Below are 15242 nucleotides of genomic sequence, written 5' to 3'. Positions count from 1 at the left end.
CTTCCCCCAGAGGTCTGGCATCTTTTTATTTCCCTTTCCTTCTCATCCCTGTTTTACAGCATCTTTTGAATACCATCCCCTTGTGATTCCCTCCCCATTTGCAGATGCTGCATCTCTCTTTCCCCCCCCCCCCACGTCTCCCTCAGTAAGATACAGTACTTTTCTTACACTTCTTGCTCCCAGCAGCGCTGCATTCTTTCAATGTTCAGGCTGTGGGCAGGATGAATGAAGTAAACATGCTGCTTTCAAAGTCCCCAGAAGCTTTCCCTTTATTACAGCTTCCTTTCCCTGCCTAGGCAGGACACTGCAGCAGAGGGAAAGCTTCTGGGGGCCACTGAAGGCAACGCTGTTGGGAGCAAAGCCATTGGATGGGTGGGAGATAGGTAGGTAGGTTGGATGGGGGAGGGGGAGAAATGGCAGAGTCAGGGAGGGAAGGCTAGAATGAGCAATGTTGGGGCCATGGGAGGACAGAGAGGTGCTCAACATTTGATGGCAAAAAAATACTGTCTCTGAGGGCCGCCATTGGCTCATAGGCCTTGCATTGATAAACACTACCTTAGAGTGTTATACTTCCGTCCAAAAAGCTAAAGCTTCAATGCTATTGGGCCATTTTGTAGAATATATATCCTATTTAGATTTGAAATGGTAGCTTTCCTGGAGCAGCTGCAAAGAAAAGTACATTTTGGCAGTCTGCCACTTTTTTGAATCTGCATTTAAGTCCTAGACCAACCAACTTGTAAAGCACCCATATCTGTTTTGTCATTCCCTCGTTAGTCCCCTGTCCTAGCTTTTGCAATTCCCTACCAGAGCAGCGTGTATAGATTCACCCTTTTTGCCTTAATTAGACTGTAAGCTGTCCTCGAGCAGGACTGTCTCTTTTGTGAGTTTAATGTTAGCATTGCATGCGTCTGGTAGTACTATAGAAATAATAAATAGTACGGTAGTAGTAGTAATTACAAGTGCAACCAGAGAATATGATAGGTTAGGAATCGACTGAAAAGTATTTCTTGTGCTCTGTGTTTATGAAAACTTTCTCTTGGCAATACAGCTGCTCAGCCCTGGAGGCCAGGGCTTTCATATACCTAGGGGACTACTACTAGGTCTCAGTAACTAAAAGTAATGATATGTTTGTATGCTTTTGACAGTAGAACTTCTGTAAAAATGAAGTATTGCCTTAGTGCCCTCTGCTGTTAAACATTCAGTATTGCAGGCAGGATGAAAAATGAATGATTTTGGCGTTTATATTCGTTCCAACTCAACAGATGTTGGAAAGAAATTATACATAAGGGAAAGGGATTTGGGATTGAGCTCACACCTTTTCCAGTTGTGTCTCAATTACATTCAGATACAGTAGGTATTTCCTTGTTCCTGGAGGGTTTATAATCTAAGGGGCCCTTTATTAAAGGGGTTTAGAATCTGGGCTTCGCACATCTTAATACAGGACTTTCGCATGCACTAAGCCCTGATTCAGTGGCATTTATGAATTATTTTTTTTCAGGCTGAGCACCAATGTTAGCTTTCTACAGGTAACACACACTAATGCAATCGCAGAGACGCTCGCGGCCTCCTATATAGGAGGTGCTAAGTGCTCCCGTGTTAACTTAGCATTAGCCAGTTACAAGTAGTAATATGGACATGCTAGGTGTTTAATGCTTCCATGCCCATTCCACACCCTATCCAAAAATATGTGTAGAAAACAGCTAATATGCAACTTAGCATGTGCGAACAGGCAAAATATCACAAAAATGCTTTAACGTGTTTTGCGGTAGCCTGTTTTTCATGCGTGTGTGTTAGGGCTTAACACCCTTTAGTAAAAGGGATCCTAAGTTTGTACCTTATGTAATGGAGGATTACATGAGTTGCACAAGATCAAAGCATGCAACAGCAGAATCTGAACTGGGCTTTTATGGTAGAGAATGACACGGGGAAAAATCTTCCCCCGTCCCCGCGGGAACTCATTTTCCCATCCCAGCAAGTTCTTTCCCTGTCCCAGCCCCGTTCCTGCAAGCTCTCTCTTCATCTGCGCAAGCCTCAAACACTTTAAAATCATAAGTGTCCGAGGCTTGTGTGGTTAAGGCAGAGCTTACGGGAATGGGGGCAGGGACAGCGACAAAACTCATGGGAGAGGACGGGGGGAACTGAGTTCCTGTGGGGATGGAGAAAAATCTGTCCCCGTGTCATTCTCTATTTTATGGTTCTCAGTCCAGTTTACATTACTCCTCCACTCCAGGGGGTGTTGAGAATGTCTGTCTGTCTGGGGGGTAAAACTCCAGATATTTAACAGGATCGATTGTGACATGGAGGAAAAATCAGAGAAAAGACACCTCAGGTTTAAAACCGTGCCAGAAGAGTCTGGGAGTTCCAAATAAATAAACTAACTCCACCCTCCAAAAAAAAAAAAAAAAAATATCCCAACCCAAGGCATTTCTATGGGAGAAGCCATTCCAGGTTCTTCAAAATAGAACTCTGATACAGTGAAACACAGCAGTTAGGGAGTTCCTCCTAATTTGCTGTACCTGCCTGATTCACTTGCAGATCTTCCTCCTCACAGGTCAGGTAGATGAACAGGAAGTTGACTTTTCCCAACACAATAACATAGTAAATGGTGGAAGAAAAGGATCCTTACAGTCCATCCAATCTGCCCACCAAGATGACCAGAGCCTCACCTACCACTCTATGTAGGGCCAGGTTACCCATATTTAAATGCTGGTTGTGAAGTCATCACCATGCCAACCATGATGGGGATGATATGTGGTATATTGCTGACAGTATTCAACTTTCCAGTCAAGGGGGGTGGGGGGTGGTGCAGTAGGTTAACCCTTTCAGGACCAAGGGACATATTTGTCCCATAACTTTAAAATCCTATAAATTTTGATTGGGATAGTCTACAGTTCTAAATTTGATATGTACGGATTCCATATGATACTGCCTTTATGTAAACAAACTGGTTCCGACATTCATTCATTAGCGTCGTTGCCAGATTGACGAGAAGATTCACTTGCCACACTGTCCATAAGCCAGAAGTTTGATTTTTTTTTTTAAAAAAATAATGATATTTCACAAAAAAAATCAATTTTTTGGCATCTGCAAGCCCTTTTTACCATAAAAATGTCGTCAAAACCACAAAAATTGGCCTACGATCCTTATGGTCCTGAAAGGGTTAAAGTTACAGCTTCAATACTCTGAGGTTGTGGGTTCAAACCCACACTGCCCACTGTGACCCTGGGCAAATCACCCAATCCCTCCACTGCGTCAGGTACATCAGATAGATTGTGAGCCCACCAGGACAGACAGGGAAAAATGCTCGAGAATCTGAATAAATTAAATGTAAACTGCTCTGAGATCCCTTGGGAGAACAGTGTAGAAAACGAAATAAATGCCTTCCCCTCCCTCTAAAGCTGCACAGTTCCCCCCCCCCCCTTCATGGACTGTGACAATAAAATAACACTTTGGAGTCTGATTTCAAGAGAGCCTGGGATAGTCACATGGGATCTCTTAGAGAGTGGAAGAGATAATGGTTACTGCAGATCGGCAGACTGGATGGGCCATTTGGCCTTTATCTGCCATCATGTTACAATCTATAATAATAAAACGCTAAGCGCGCATGCGCACTCACGCCGCGTGTTCCCTGATCCCTGATCTGTCGGGTTGTGGCGGCACGAGTGCACATGCGCGCCAGACAAGCCTCCCTGCTCTCCACCTCACAATACGGCCCTACCGGCCGAAGTTTCTTTAGACACTGCCGCGGCGGCTTGAGGCGAAAGGCGGTGCAAAGGCAGTGCGGAGCGGCGGCTGCCGGGAGGAGGCCTCTATATTTTTCTACTACTAGGGAACAAAAATATTCTAAAATTGTATAATATACTAAATAACTACATATATGTCACAATGTTGTGAATTTTATAATGTTTATTAAAATATTCTTTTAAATAGTGCTCAGACCCACAACCTTCAGTGTTTGAGTGTATAAAACGAAACACAGGCTGCCATCAGACCATTTATGTCTTATACCACCATATGTTATAATAAAACAATCTTGTGACTAATATCTTTAAGAACTTATCTTTTCTGGTGGTAATGTCACAGAAGATGGTCACATGGCAGGCAGCGCAGCGTTATAAAGTGCTTATGCTTTCTTTAAAATAGCTCCTGGAAGCCAAGAAACACAAGTCCTCCCTTCAGAAATCAATGGAAGTAAAACCCAGATGTTTCAATTCATTCTCCCTTTCCTGGAACCATATGGCAATCCTAGCAGGAACAGGAAGTTGCTGCAGAGAGGTGGCTTCTGGGGCAGGCTGATGGCAGCAGGCTCATGTCGCTGAGCTGCCGGCAGTCCGAAGAAAATAGAATTGCAGCACTGAGGAGGTAAGAGGGAGAGAGCCACTGGATTCTTTGTAAGCCGGCCCTGCCAAATCTGGACAGACTCCACAATTTCAAAAACCCTTCCGGATACCCAGATAGTCCTCTAAAAAGAGGACATGTCTGGGTTTGGTAACCCTGCCAAAATGTATAATGGATTTTAGGCTGCATATCCCAGCAGTAAACAGTGGATTTTCCCAAGTCCACGTTAATAATGGTTTATGAACATTTCTTGTAGGAGCTTGTCCAAACTTCTTAAAACTCTGCTAAGCTAACTGCTTTTACCACATTCTCTGGCAATGAAATATAGGATTTATTATCAATTTTTACTACTAACATTTAAAACATTAACAACAAAGGCCTCCCAATTCATTGATATACTTCTCATTCCTTATGAACCATCCCGGTGGCACGTCAAAATCGCATCAGACATTTGTCGCGCTGACAATCCCATTTGGTGCACTGACAATCCGACGTCTGTGCGCAGGACCAATGCGTGCCACTGGTTCCACTGCTTTCACGCCTTACCATTAGTGTTCTGAGGGTGTGTGTGTGTGGGAACCCCTCCATTACACTTAGAACTGCTCGCACTCCCACAGGGGGGGGAACCCCCTACTACACCAAAAACTCCTGAACGTCGGGAGAATGGAAGTTTTCAGTGTACTGGGGGGGGGTTCATCCCCCTCAGAATGGTACCGCTAAGACGTGAAAGCGGTGGAACTGGCAGCACGCATTGGTCCTGTGCGCAGATGTCGGCGCGCCAGTGTCTGACGCGATTTCATCAGTGTACCAAACATCCCAGACCCTTAGGGCTCCTTTTACTAAGGTGGGCTAGCGTTTTTAGCGCACGCAGGATATTACCGTGCGCTACTAACGCCAGCTCAATGCTGGCGTTAGTGTCTAGTGTGCACGGCAATGTATCACACGCTATTCCACGTGTTGGCGCACCTTAGTAAAAGGAGCCCTTAGATCATCTGATCTTGGATTACTAACCACACCTTCATTAAGAATAATTAGTACCAAACACCAGGACATTTTTTCTGTTGTTGCAGCGCAATATTGGAATTGTCTTCCCCCCAATCTGAGAACTGAAAAAAAAAAAATTGATCGTTTTAAGGGTTTACTTAAAAGCCATTTGTTTAAAGAACCATTCACATTATGACGTCCTTCATTTCCTGACTCTGTTTATTAACTAGCAAGGAAACAGGTTGATTCCCGGCCCTTTTTGTCCTTCCCTTAACCCTTTCAGGACCATAAGGATCGTAGGCCAATTTTTGTGGTTTTGACGACATTTTTATGGTAAAAAGGACTTGCAGATGCCAAAAAATTGATTTTTTTTGTGAAATATCATTATTTTTATTTAAAAAAATCACACTTCTGGCTTATGGACAGTGTGGCAAGTGAATCTTCTCGTCAATCTAGCAACGACGCTAATGAATGAATGTCGGAACCAGTTTGTTTACATAAAGGCAGTATCATATGGAATCTGTACATATCAAATTTAGAACTGTAGACTATCCCAATCAAAATTGATAGGATTTTAAAGTTATGGGACAAATATGTCCCTTGGTCCTGAAAGGGTTAAATATTCTTCTTTTTTTTTTTTTTACGATTGTATTTCATGCCCTTTAACCTTACATTTCCCGCTAGTCAAAGTATCCTAGTTTTAGTTTTATCTGTGCTGTATTTTTGGTTTTCAATCCCTGATAATTCGCTTAGAAGTCTAGATGAGCAATTTTATCAAATTTTAATAAAACTTGAATGAATTCCATTACACACTGAGTGAAGAAATATTTTCTCTGATTTGTTCTAAAAAGTACTACTTTGAATCTGCATTTAAGTCCTAAACTAACCAACTTGTAAAGCACCCATATCTGTTTGTCATTCCCTCTTTAGTCCCCTGTCCTATCTCTTGCAATTCCCTACCAGATTCACCTTTTTTGTCTTAATTAGACTGTAAGCTCTCTCGAGGTTCATAGACAATGGCGCGAAAGACAAAAGCGCGCGCCGACAATTGAGCACAGCGTGCGCCGCCACGCCGCTCTAAATTACAGTTTTTAGGGGCTCCGACGGGGGTTTTTGTTGGGGAATCCCCCCGGTTTACTTAATAGACATCGTGCCGGCGTTATGGGGGGTTTGGGGGGTGTTAAGCTGAGCAGGTGTCCTCCAGCTGCATTGCTACCACTAGGGGGTGGAATATTTTCAGTCGCTAAGGACAGGTTATGTTCCCTGGAGTCCTGCAGAACTTGCATGTCCCTCACAATTGAAAAATGTGACAGTAAAACAGCACCCTCTATTGGTGAGACTGTGGGTGGAGGACTCCTGCTCAGCTTAGAGGGAACAGTGGCCCTTGTAACCCTCCACATTTTACTGTAAACTGAACTTTTTCCCTAAAAACAGGGAAAAAGTGAAGTTTTCAGTAAAATGTGGGGGGTTACAACCCCCCACACCGCCCCACAACGCGGTGCGATGTCTATTAAGTAAAGTGGGGGGGGGGTTTCCCCATACCCCCGTCGGAGTGCTAAAAACAGTCATTTAGAGCGGCGTGGCGGTGCGCGCTGCGCTCAATTGTCTGGGTGCGCCTTTGTCCCGGCGCGCTTTTGACCTGACACCCTCTCTCGAGAAGGGACTGTCTCTTTTGCGAGTTTAATGTACAGCATTGCATGCGTCTGGTAGTACTATAGGAACAATAAATAGTAGTAATTACAAGTGCAACCAGAGAATATGATGGATTAGGAATCAGGTTTAAAACTGTGCCAGGTGAGCCTGGCAGTTCCAAATAAATAAACTAACTCCTTCACATTGAGTGAAGAAATATTTTCTCTGATTTGTTCTAAAAAGTACTACTTAGCAACTCCATTATGTGTCTTCGTAGTCCTTGTATTTTGGGGGGGGGGGAAAGCATGAACGAGCAATTCGTGTCTACCAGTTTCATCTTGCATGCCATTAATGTACCGCACGCGTGCCAAACAGGGAACTGAATTTCAATGCAGTTTTAACGCAGAAATTTGTTACATCAGCTCCTTTATAGACTTATAGCTGTAAAGTAATCACAATTCTCTTTTGAACATCGCGAATGCCTTTCCAATATCTCGTCCAACTATTTCAAAGCTCTATTGCGGCTTCTGCTGGAATCCTTCAGGGTCTTTTCTGCTGTAACAACCAAAGTCATAAGAACATAAGAAGTTGCCCCCGCTGAGTCAGACCAGAGGTCCATCTTGCTCAGCGGTCCGCTCCCGCGGCGGCCCATCAGGCCTAGTGCCTGAACAGTGGTCCCTGATTAATTTTGTAACTTACCTCTAATCCCATCCCTATAATCTACCTCTACTCTTATCTGTACCCCTCAATCCCTTTGTCTTCCAAGTACCTATCCAAAGCTTCTTTGAACCCCTGTAGTGTGCTCCTGTTTATCACATCCTCTGGTAGCGCGTTCCATGTATCCACCACCCTCTGTGTGAAAAAGAACTTCCTGGCGTTTATTCAAAACTTCTCCCCTTTCAATTTCTCTGAGTGCCCCCTTGTACTTGTTGATCCCCTAATTTGAAAAATCTGTCCCTGTCTATTTTTTTTATGCCCTTCATGATCTTGAAGGTTTCTATCATGTCTCCTCTAAGTCTCCGCTTTTCCAGGGAGAAAAGCCCTAGCTTTTTCAGTCTGTCAGTATATGAGAGGTCCTCCATGCCCTTTATTAGCTTAGTTGCTCTTCTCTGGACCCTCTCAAGTACCTCCATGTCCTTCTTGTTTTAACACAACACTTATACTAAACTTACTGTTCAAATTCACCTTCTCATTAAATAAATCAAGAATTAATGAATAATTGCTTTCTCTTTTCATCAGAATACCTCGACCTTGAACTCCTATCTATCAGCAAGCAAGTCTACCCACACACTATTGATTTTGGATCATTTTCCATGCTAGGTATCATTTGCATGCTAATGCCTGGACACTGCAGTTCTTCCCATAATCCCCTTTTTGACTACTCAGCTCATCTAAGATACTGGGGGTCTCTGAAAACCCATCTGTCTAGGTTATATAACTAGATATACAGCCCCTGGTTCCCTGTGACAGATTTTTGAAGGCTGCAGCAAGACTTTGCAAGTTCTGTTGTAACCGTGTGCCTTGTGCCAATGTACTGTATGTATTAAGGACTGCTACTTTGTATTTCACTTTGTAAAAATAAAGATCTCCTTCTACTGAAATGCTTTAAGTTTCAAGTTTATTTGTTCTTAATGAATCGCCTATTTAAATTGCTAGGCGATGTGCAACATAATAAAATATACAAATAAAATATTGGTGTTAACATATAAAATAACTTTGTTATGGGTTAAAACTTAACATACAGAATATATACATATAAAATAATTTTTGTTATGGGTTAAAACTTACAAGAATTGTGAGGGTAAGTGGGGAAAAAGTTACAATGTTTGGATAGGAGAGAAGGAAAAACATAAAAGAAAAGAACAAAAAAAGGGGGGTAATTTTAGCTGCTTAAATAAAAATCAAGAATTAATGTACTAGGAATCATAAGCATCTTTAAAAAGAAATGTTTTGAGAGTTTTTTTTAAAATAAGGTTAAATCTTTTAATTCTCTAATGTATTTTATTTTATTTATTTATTTAGATTTATATCCCGTTCTCCCAGTAGCTCGGAACGGTCTACAAGTAAACATACACAGTAGAAGTAATTAGGCAAATAAGATGTACAATAGGTTTAGATGCTTGGACATACAAGATTGTGCAGTATTTATCAGGGTACAAACAATTTTTCAGAGTACAGACTAAGAGAGGATTATACTGAAATTTAGGAGAAGTTAAATAGGGGAGAGAAGAGAGAGGTGGGGTTTAAGGGGGGGTGTAGACTGAGGGAGATCTTTAGTTGAAGAGGAGGGTCTTTACCATTTTATGGAATGTCAATAAAGAGTTCTGTTGCCTGAGTTGGGGGGGGGGGGAGTTTATTCCAGAGATGTGGGATGAAGTGGCTGTAGGATCGTTTGCGGGCAGTTTCTGAGAGGAGGGACCTTCCAGGGGGAATGCATAGGCGTATTTCCGATTTTGAGCGGAGGGTGCGAGTGGGGGTGTTGAGATTCCATGAATGGGGGGGCCATAACTGAAAACATATCGTGCCGTCTGATTCCTATAACTTTCATAGAGGGAACGGAGAGAAGATTGTAAGAGGTCGAGCGGAGTGCTATAGGGGATTAGCCACCTGTTGATGAATTGTGGTTCATTAAAACTTAAGGCTTCAAAAACTAAAAGCAGTAATTTAAAAGTAATACGATGGCTTACCGGAAGCCAATGGGATTTAATCAACAGGGGGGGGGGTAACATGATCATATTTTTTTGCATTGTAGATCAATTTCACGGCAGTATTTTGTATCAATTGCAGCCTTCTTTTTTCTTTTTGAGTAATGTTAAGAAAGAGAGAGTTACAGGACACCTGTGCTAACATTTCTTTCTTTTTCTATGCTGTTCTCCCAACGGAACTCAGAATGGTTTTACATGACTTTATTCAGGCACTCGAGCATTTTTCCCTGTCTGTCCTGACAGACTGTTCTGAGCTGCCCTGGGATAACAGTATAGAAAATTAAATAGGGCGAAAAGCTTCAGCCTCTAATAACTAGAGCTGCTATTGTGACATCATGATGCCTAATTCAACCAATAAGAGGCAACCTCATTGGTGATGTCACAATGGCTTGATTGTCCTATACCTGGCTCACTTCTACTACACTTTGATTTCTAGAGTGGCGCAGTGGTTAAAGCTACAGCCTCAGCACCCTGAGTTGTGGGTTCAAATCCACACTGCTCCTTGTGACCCTGGGCAAGTCACTTAATCCCCCCATTGCCCTAGGTACGTTAGATAAATTGTGAGCCTGCCAGGACAGACAGAGAAAAATGCTTGAGTACCTGAATAAAGTCATGTAAACTGTTCTGGGCTCCCCCAAGGAGAACGGTATAGAAAACTAATAAACTAGTGAATGGGATGGAAAACAAATTAAATAAATAAATTTCAGGGAGGAGGAATAGGAGATGGAGGGGTTGAGAAAGAAAGAGAGGGTGGGAAGTGCAGGACCAAGCAAAGGAAGATGGGTCTGCTTTCTCAAATTCATCCTACTAACATCAGTCCTTTCACGAACACACACATCCCAACCATTTACTCATCAGTCCTTCGTACTTCTCTGCCTCTTTCTGATCTCTTCATGCCCCCCCAATCCTCTCACACATACCCACCCCATCTCCAATCCCTTCATTCACACAAATATAACTCCCTTGTCCCTCCAGCTGCGTTGGCTACTGGTGCAATATAGAATACAGTTCAAAGTTCTAGTTCTGACCCGCCGAGCTCTTTATTCTGGTGCTTCACGGCTTCTCTTTGGTTCTTCCAGCTTCTTCTCAAGCCAGATGGGAGGAGTCTTCTAGGTGGAGTGTCTTCTTTGTAGTCTATTTGCTATCTTTGGCCTTTCCTGGGTTGGTAGCTGGTGTGTACAAGGCAGTGGAGGTGACTAGGGGTCACATTGGACATGCTTGTAGAAAGAAAAGAAAATATAAATAAAAATAGATTGATACCTTTTTTTTTATTGGACTAACTTAACGTAGTAAATAATGGCAGATAAAAACCTACATGGTCTATTCAATCTGCCCAACAGTCACAATTGATGGTTAGCCTCTGCAAGATATTGTATTCGACCCCCAAATCACGATGGCACTCCCCCTTGTCTGCCCGACGGACCACCACAGAAGATTCAGTTTTCAATTTCTGCTGAGCATCTTGTTCAGTACGAGATAAATTGTGGTGAAACCGTCTATCTATCCCCTCCACCTCCTCCATGTCTTTCAAAACAACGAGGCAGAAAGCACTAAGTAAGGGGTCTGGCAGGCCCGGGGGGGGGGGGGAGGGGGGTCCAACAAGACTTGTTCCTAACAACTGAGCGATCCATATCAGGATCCCCAGCTTGGTCAAAATACAGTTTCAACTGGAGTTTCCTAATGAAACATTCCAGTTCCACCCTAAACTGGAAAGGAGAACGTTTTTCCATAGGGACAAAAGATAACCCCTTGGCCAACAGACTCTCCTCTGCCCCTGACAGGACATAATTTGAAATGTTTACCACAGCTGATTGGCCCGGGATTGCAACCTGCTCTACTCTTTTTCCCCAAAAAGGACCAGAAATCTTTTTGTAAAACACCCTCTTTAACTCTTTTGTAATCCGCCTTGAACCGCAAGGTAATGGCAGAATAGAAATCCCCGATTCCTGCGAGTATTGCCTCGCCCCCTGGTCTGTCTGGGCTCTCCTTCCTTTTCTGCCTTTTGGGAGGAATCATCACTACCACTAGATCCCCCCCAGATGACAACTGCTTCTGCGAAACCTTCTCACCACCCCCATTCTCTCGCTTCATCCATACATAAACATATCCAGAGGAGTAATCTCTCTGGTCACATTGGAATTTCTTAATCTTCTGTTGACGCAATTCCTCTTTAAATCTGTCTGCTTTCACCTGCAAATCATTCAATTTAGTCTCATAGGACTCAGAATTTTTTAGAGCCTTTAGTGCAGGGGTCCCCAAAGTCCCTCCTTGAGGGCCAAATCCAGTCGGGTTTTCAGGATTTCCCCAATGAATATGTATTGAAAGCAGTGCATGCACATAGATTTCATGCATATTCATTGGGGAAATCCTGAAAACCTGACTGGATTCGGCCCTCAAGGAGGGACTTTGGGGACCTCTGCCCTAGTGCCTCAGTGATAATTTGTTGTTCCCCAGCTTATTTCATAGGGGTGATTTACTTGGAAGAGCAGCCTAGGCCTTAGTGGTTAGAGTACCAGGCTGATATACTGGAAAGTCAGGCTTCAAATCCTTGTGATTTGGGGCAAATCACTTCATCCTCCATTGTTTGAGGTAGAGAAGTAGGTCCTCTACTATCTATCTTTCTATATAAAATTGGATGTATCTCTGTGTATGTATGTTCCAGCTTAACTCCGAAACGCATGGAGAGATTTCAACCAAACTTGGTACACATATGACTTACTATCTGGGAAAAAATACTGTGGGGTGGGAAGGGGGGTGACATGTACAAATTATCGAAAACAACAGATGATTGAGATAAATAAATATCCAGGCAATGCCGGGTAATCAACTAGTGTATAGATATTACATTACATTACAGATTTCTATTCCGCTTGTGCCTTGCGGTTCTAAGCGGATTACAAATTAGGAGACTGGACAATTTCAGGAATATTACAGTACATAGAATCAGGAATGTATCAAGTTACAATTGTTAGTCTGGAAGTTTCCAGGAGAAATTTAGAGCACATAGTAGATAAATAGTAGGTTGATGAAGTGAGTTGTACAATGTTTAGGTATAGATATGGTGGGGTGTTCGTGTGTGTATTTTCTAGTGCTATGTTGAGGTTAAGATGATGGAAAGTATTTTTTGAAGAGATGAGTTTTGATTTCTTTTCGGAATTCTTTTATGTCTATTGATTTGATCAGTTGATTGGAAATGGTAGTGTCAATTTTTGCTGCCTGTGTAGCTAAAAGGCTGTCGTATAGTTTCTTGCGTCGTGTACCTTTGAGAGGAGGGTAAGCGAATAGGTTTTGAGTTCTCCTTAATCTGTGTGAGAGATTACGGTGTAGTTTTTTGTTTAGGTAGCTGGGTGCTGTTCCGTGTGTTACTTTGTATAGTAGACAGTAGAATTTGAACTGGGATCTTGCTTTTATTGGTAGCCAGTGTGAGTCAAGGTAAGCATTGGTGATGTGGTCAAATTTGCTGAGGGAGTAGATGAGTCTGAGGGCCGTGTTCTGAACAGTCTGTATATAATTGAGTTACCAGTTAAAAAAGATGAGCTAAATCCAAATAAATTTTCTTTGATAGCTCTGGTAGGCCTCATTCTGCTCTCTTTATATCATCCCGATAACAAATCAGTTCTCTGCTTTCCAATTTATATCACCTTTATAATAAGAACATAAGAATAGTATTACTGTACTGGGTCAGACCAATGGTCCATACAGCTCATTAGCCCATCCTCACAGTGGCCAATCCAGGTCACTAGTACCTGGCAAATACCCCAAAAGTAGCACCATTCCATGCAGTGGCTTCCCCCATGTCTGTCATCCAGAAAATTGTCCAAACTTTTCTTAAAACCAGCTATGTTAACCACTCTTTCCACAACCTCTGGCAATGCATTCTAGAGCTTATATATTCTCTGAGTGATAAAATATTTCCTCCTATTGGTTTTAAAAATATTTCCCTGTAACTTCATCGAGTGTCCCCTAGTCTTTGTAATTTTTGACCCATTCTACTCCCTAACCTTTATAGCCTTTCCTCATACCAGAGGAGTTCCATCCCCTTTATCATCCATGATTTATGTATGTAAGTATTGAAATAACATCTTTTGATCTGATCTCTTTTTCTGTTATGACATGAACAGAGTATCAGTCCAAGCAGCAAACAAATGCTATATAAAGATGTATCTTTTCATTGGTCTAATTTTTTGTCACTGACCCTTTATTCCCATCCTTGAATAAAGAGAAATCAACCAAATAGTGTATATTGCTCTCTCAGAGATCTAGAGCTTGATTTAAGAGCAGGGAGCTAAACTTCCTATTGATCCTTTAAAAACAAAATAAATTCCACACAGAAGCATTGCAGATACAGTATTCAAAGTGCAGGACGCTAAAGGTGCCCTTAGGTTTCCTTTGAGAGAGTTCACAGCATTCAGAGTGAGTTGTCTTTAAGTACAACCCTTATACACTTATACATAGTAGGGTTACCATATGGCTCCAGAAAAAAGGTCAACCTATCTGCTTTCTGTTATCCCATTCAGATCTCGTCAGGGAGCCATCAAACATGGCCTCCAATATCAGATGCTAGGGACCACCTTGGGGGGTTTTAAACACTATTGGCAGTATTCATGGAATCGGCATAACAAAGGGGAAAATACCTTGATAAAGCCCCCTGGGCGAAACATAGCCTATGTTGGTGAAGAGCCCCTGCTATGCTTTTCTAAAAGACATGAGTACCTTTCTAACTTATTTATAATTAAAATATTTAAATAAGAAAAATTTTTATAAAAAAAATATATAAAATATCAAGACCGATGAAGACTTTAGTGCAAACAATTCTGTGAATGAAATGCTCTCACAGCTTGCACCGCTGAGGTCCTAAACGGGAATACTATTTCAATCTAAGGTTGTGTGTATGTGATTCCAGAAAAAGAGGACAGGTTGAGACATCCGGGTTTTACTTCCATTGCTTTTAATGAAAGTAAAACCCAGATGTCTCATTCTGTCCTCCTTATTTCCATTGCTTTCAATAGAAGTCAAACCTGGATGTCTCAATCTGTCCTCTTTTTTTCTGGAGCCATATGAGAAGCCTAATACATAGTTATCTGCTTTCTGTTATCCCATTCAGATCTCGTCAGGGAGCCATCAAGCATGGCCTCCGATATCAGATGCTAGGGACCATCTTGGGGGGGTCAGCGCCTGAGGATGTGGTAAGAACAGTTAATATAGCTGGTTTTAAAAAAAAAAAGGTTTGGATAAGTTCCTGGAGGAAAAGTCCATAGTCTGCTGTTGAGACAGATATGGGATGGTAGAATGGAATGCTGCTACTATTTGGGTTTTTGCTGGCCTCTGCAAAATGGGATACTAGGCTAGATGCACCATTGATCTGACCCAGTAAGGCTGGTCTTATATTCTTATGTCTTCTTCTCCCTCTCCCTTATAGAAGCAGAGTTCTGTAGCTGACTACATGAGCAAAGAGAGGGCAGAAGATAAGGACTGACAAGCTAATCTGTGGTTATCTTTGGGGAAGGGGCTGGAAGGGTCACAATGGGGCAGGAGGTCAACCTAGACACCTAGGAATAATTCTTTTAAGCCAGGGAAAGAGGG

The sequence above is a fragment of the Geotrypetes seraphini genome, chromosome 9 (genome assembly GCF_902459505.1).
Source record: "Geotrypetes seraphini chromosome 9, aGeoSer1.1, whole genome shotgun sequence".
Lineage (NCBI taxonomy): Eukaryota > Metazoa > Chordata > Amphibia > Gymnophiona > Dermophiidae > Geotrypetes > Geotrypetes seraphini.
This window is presented reverse-complemented; position numbering follows the sequence as displayed.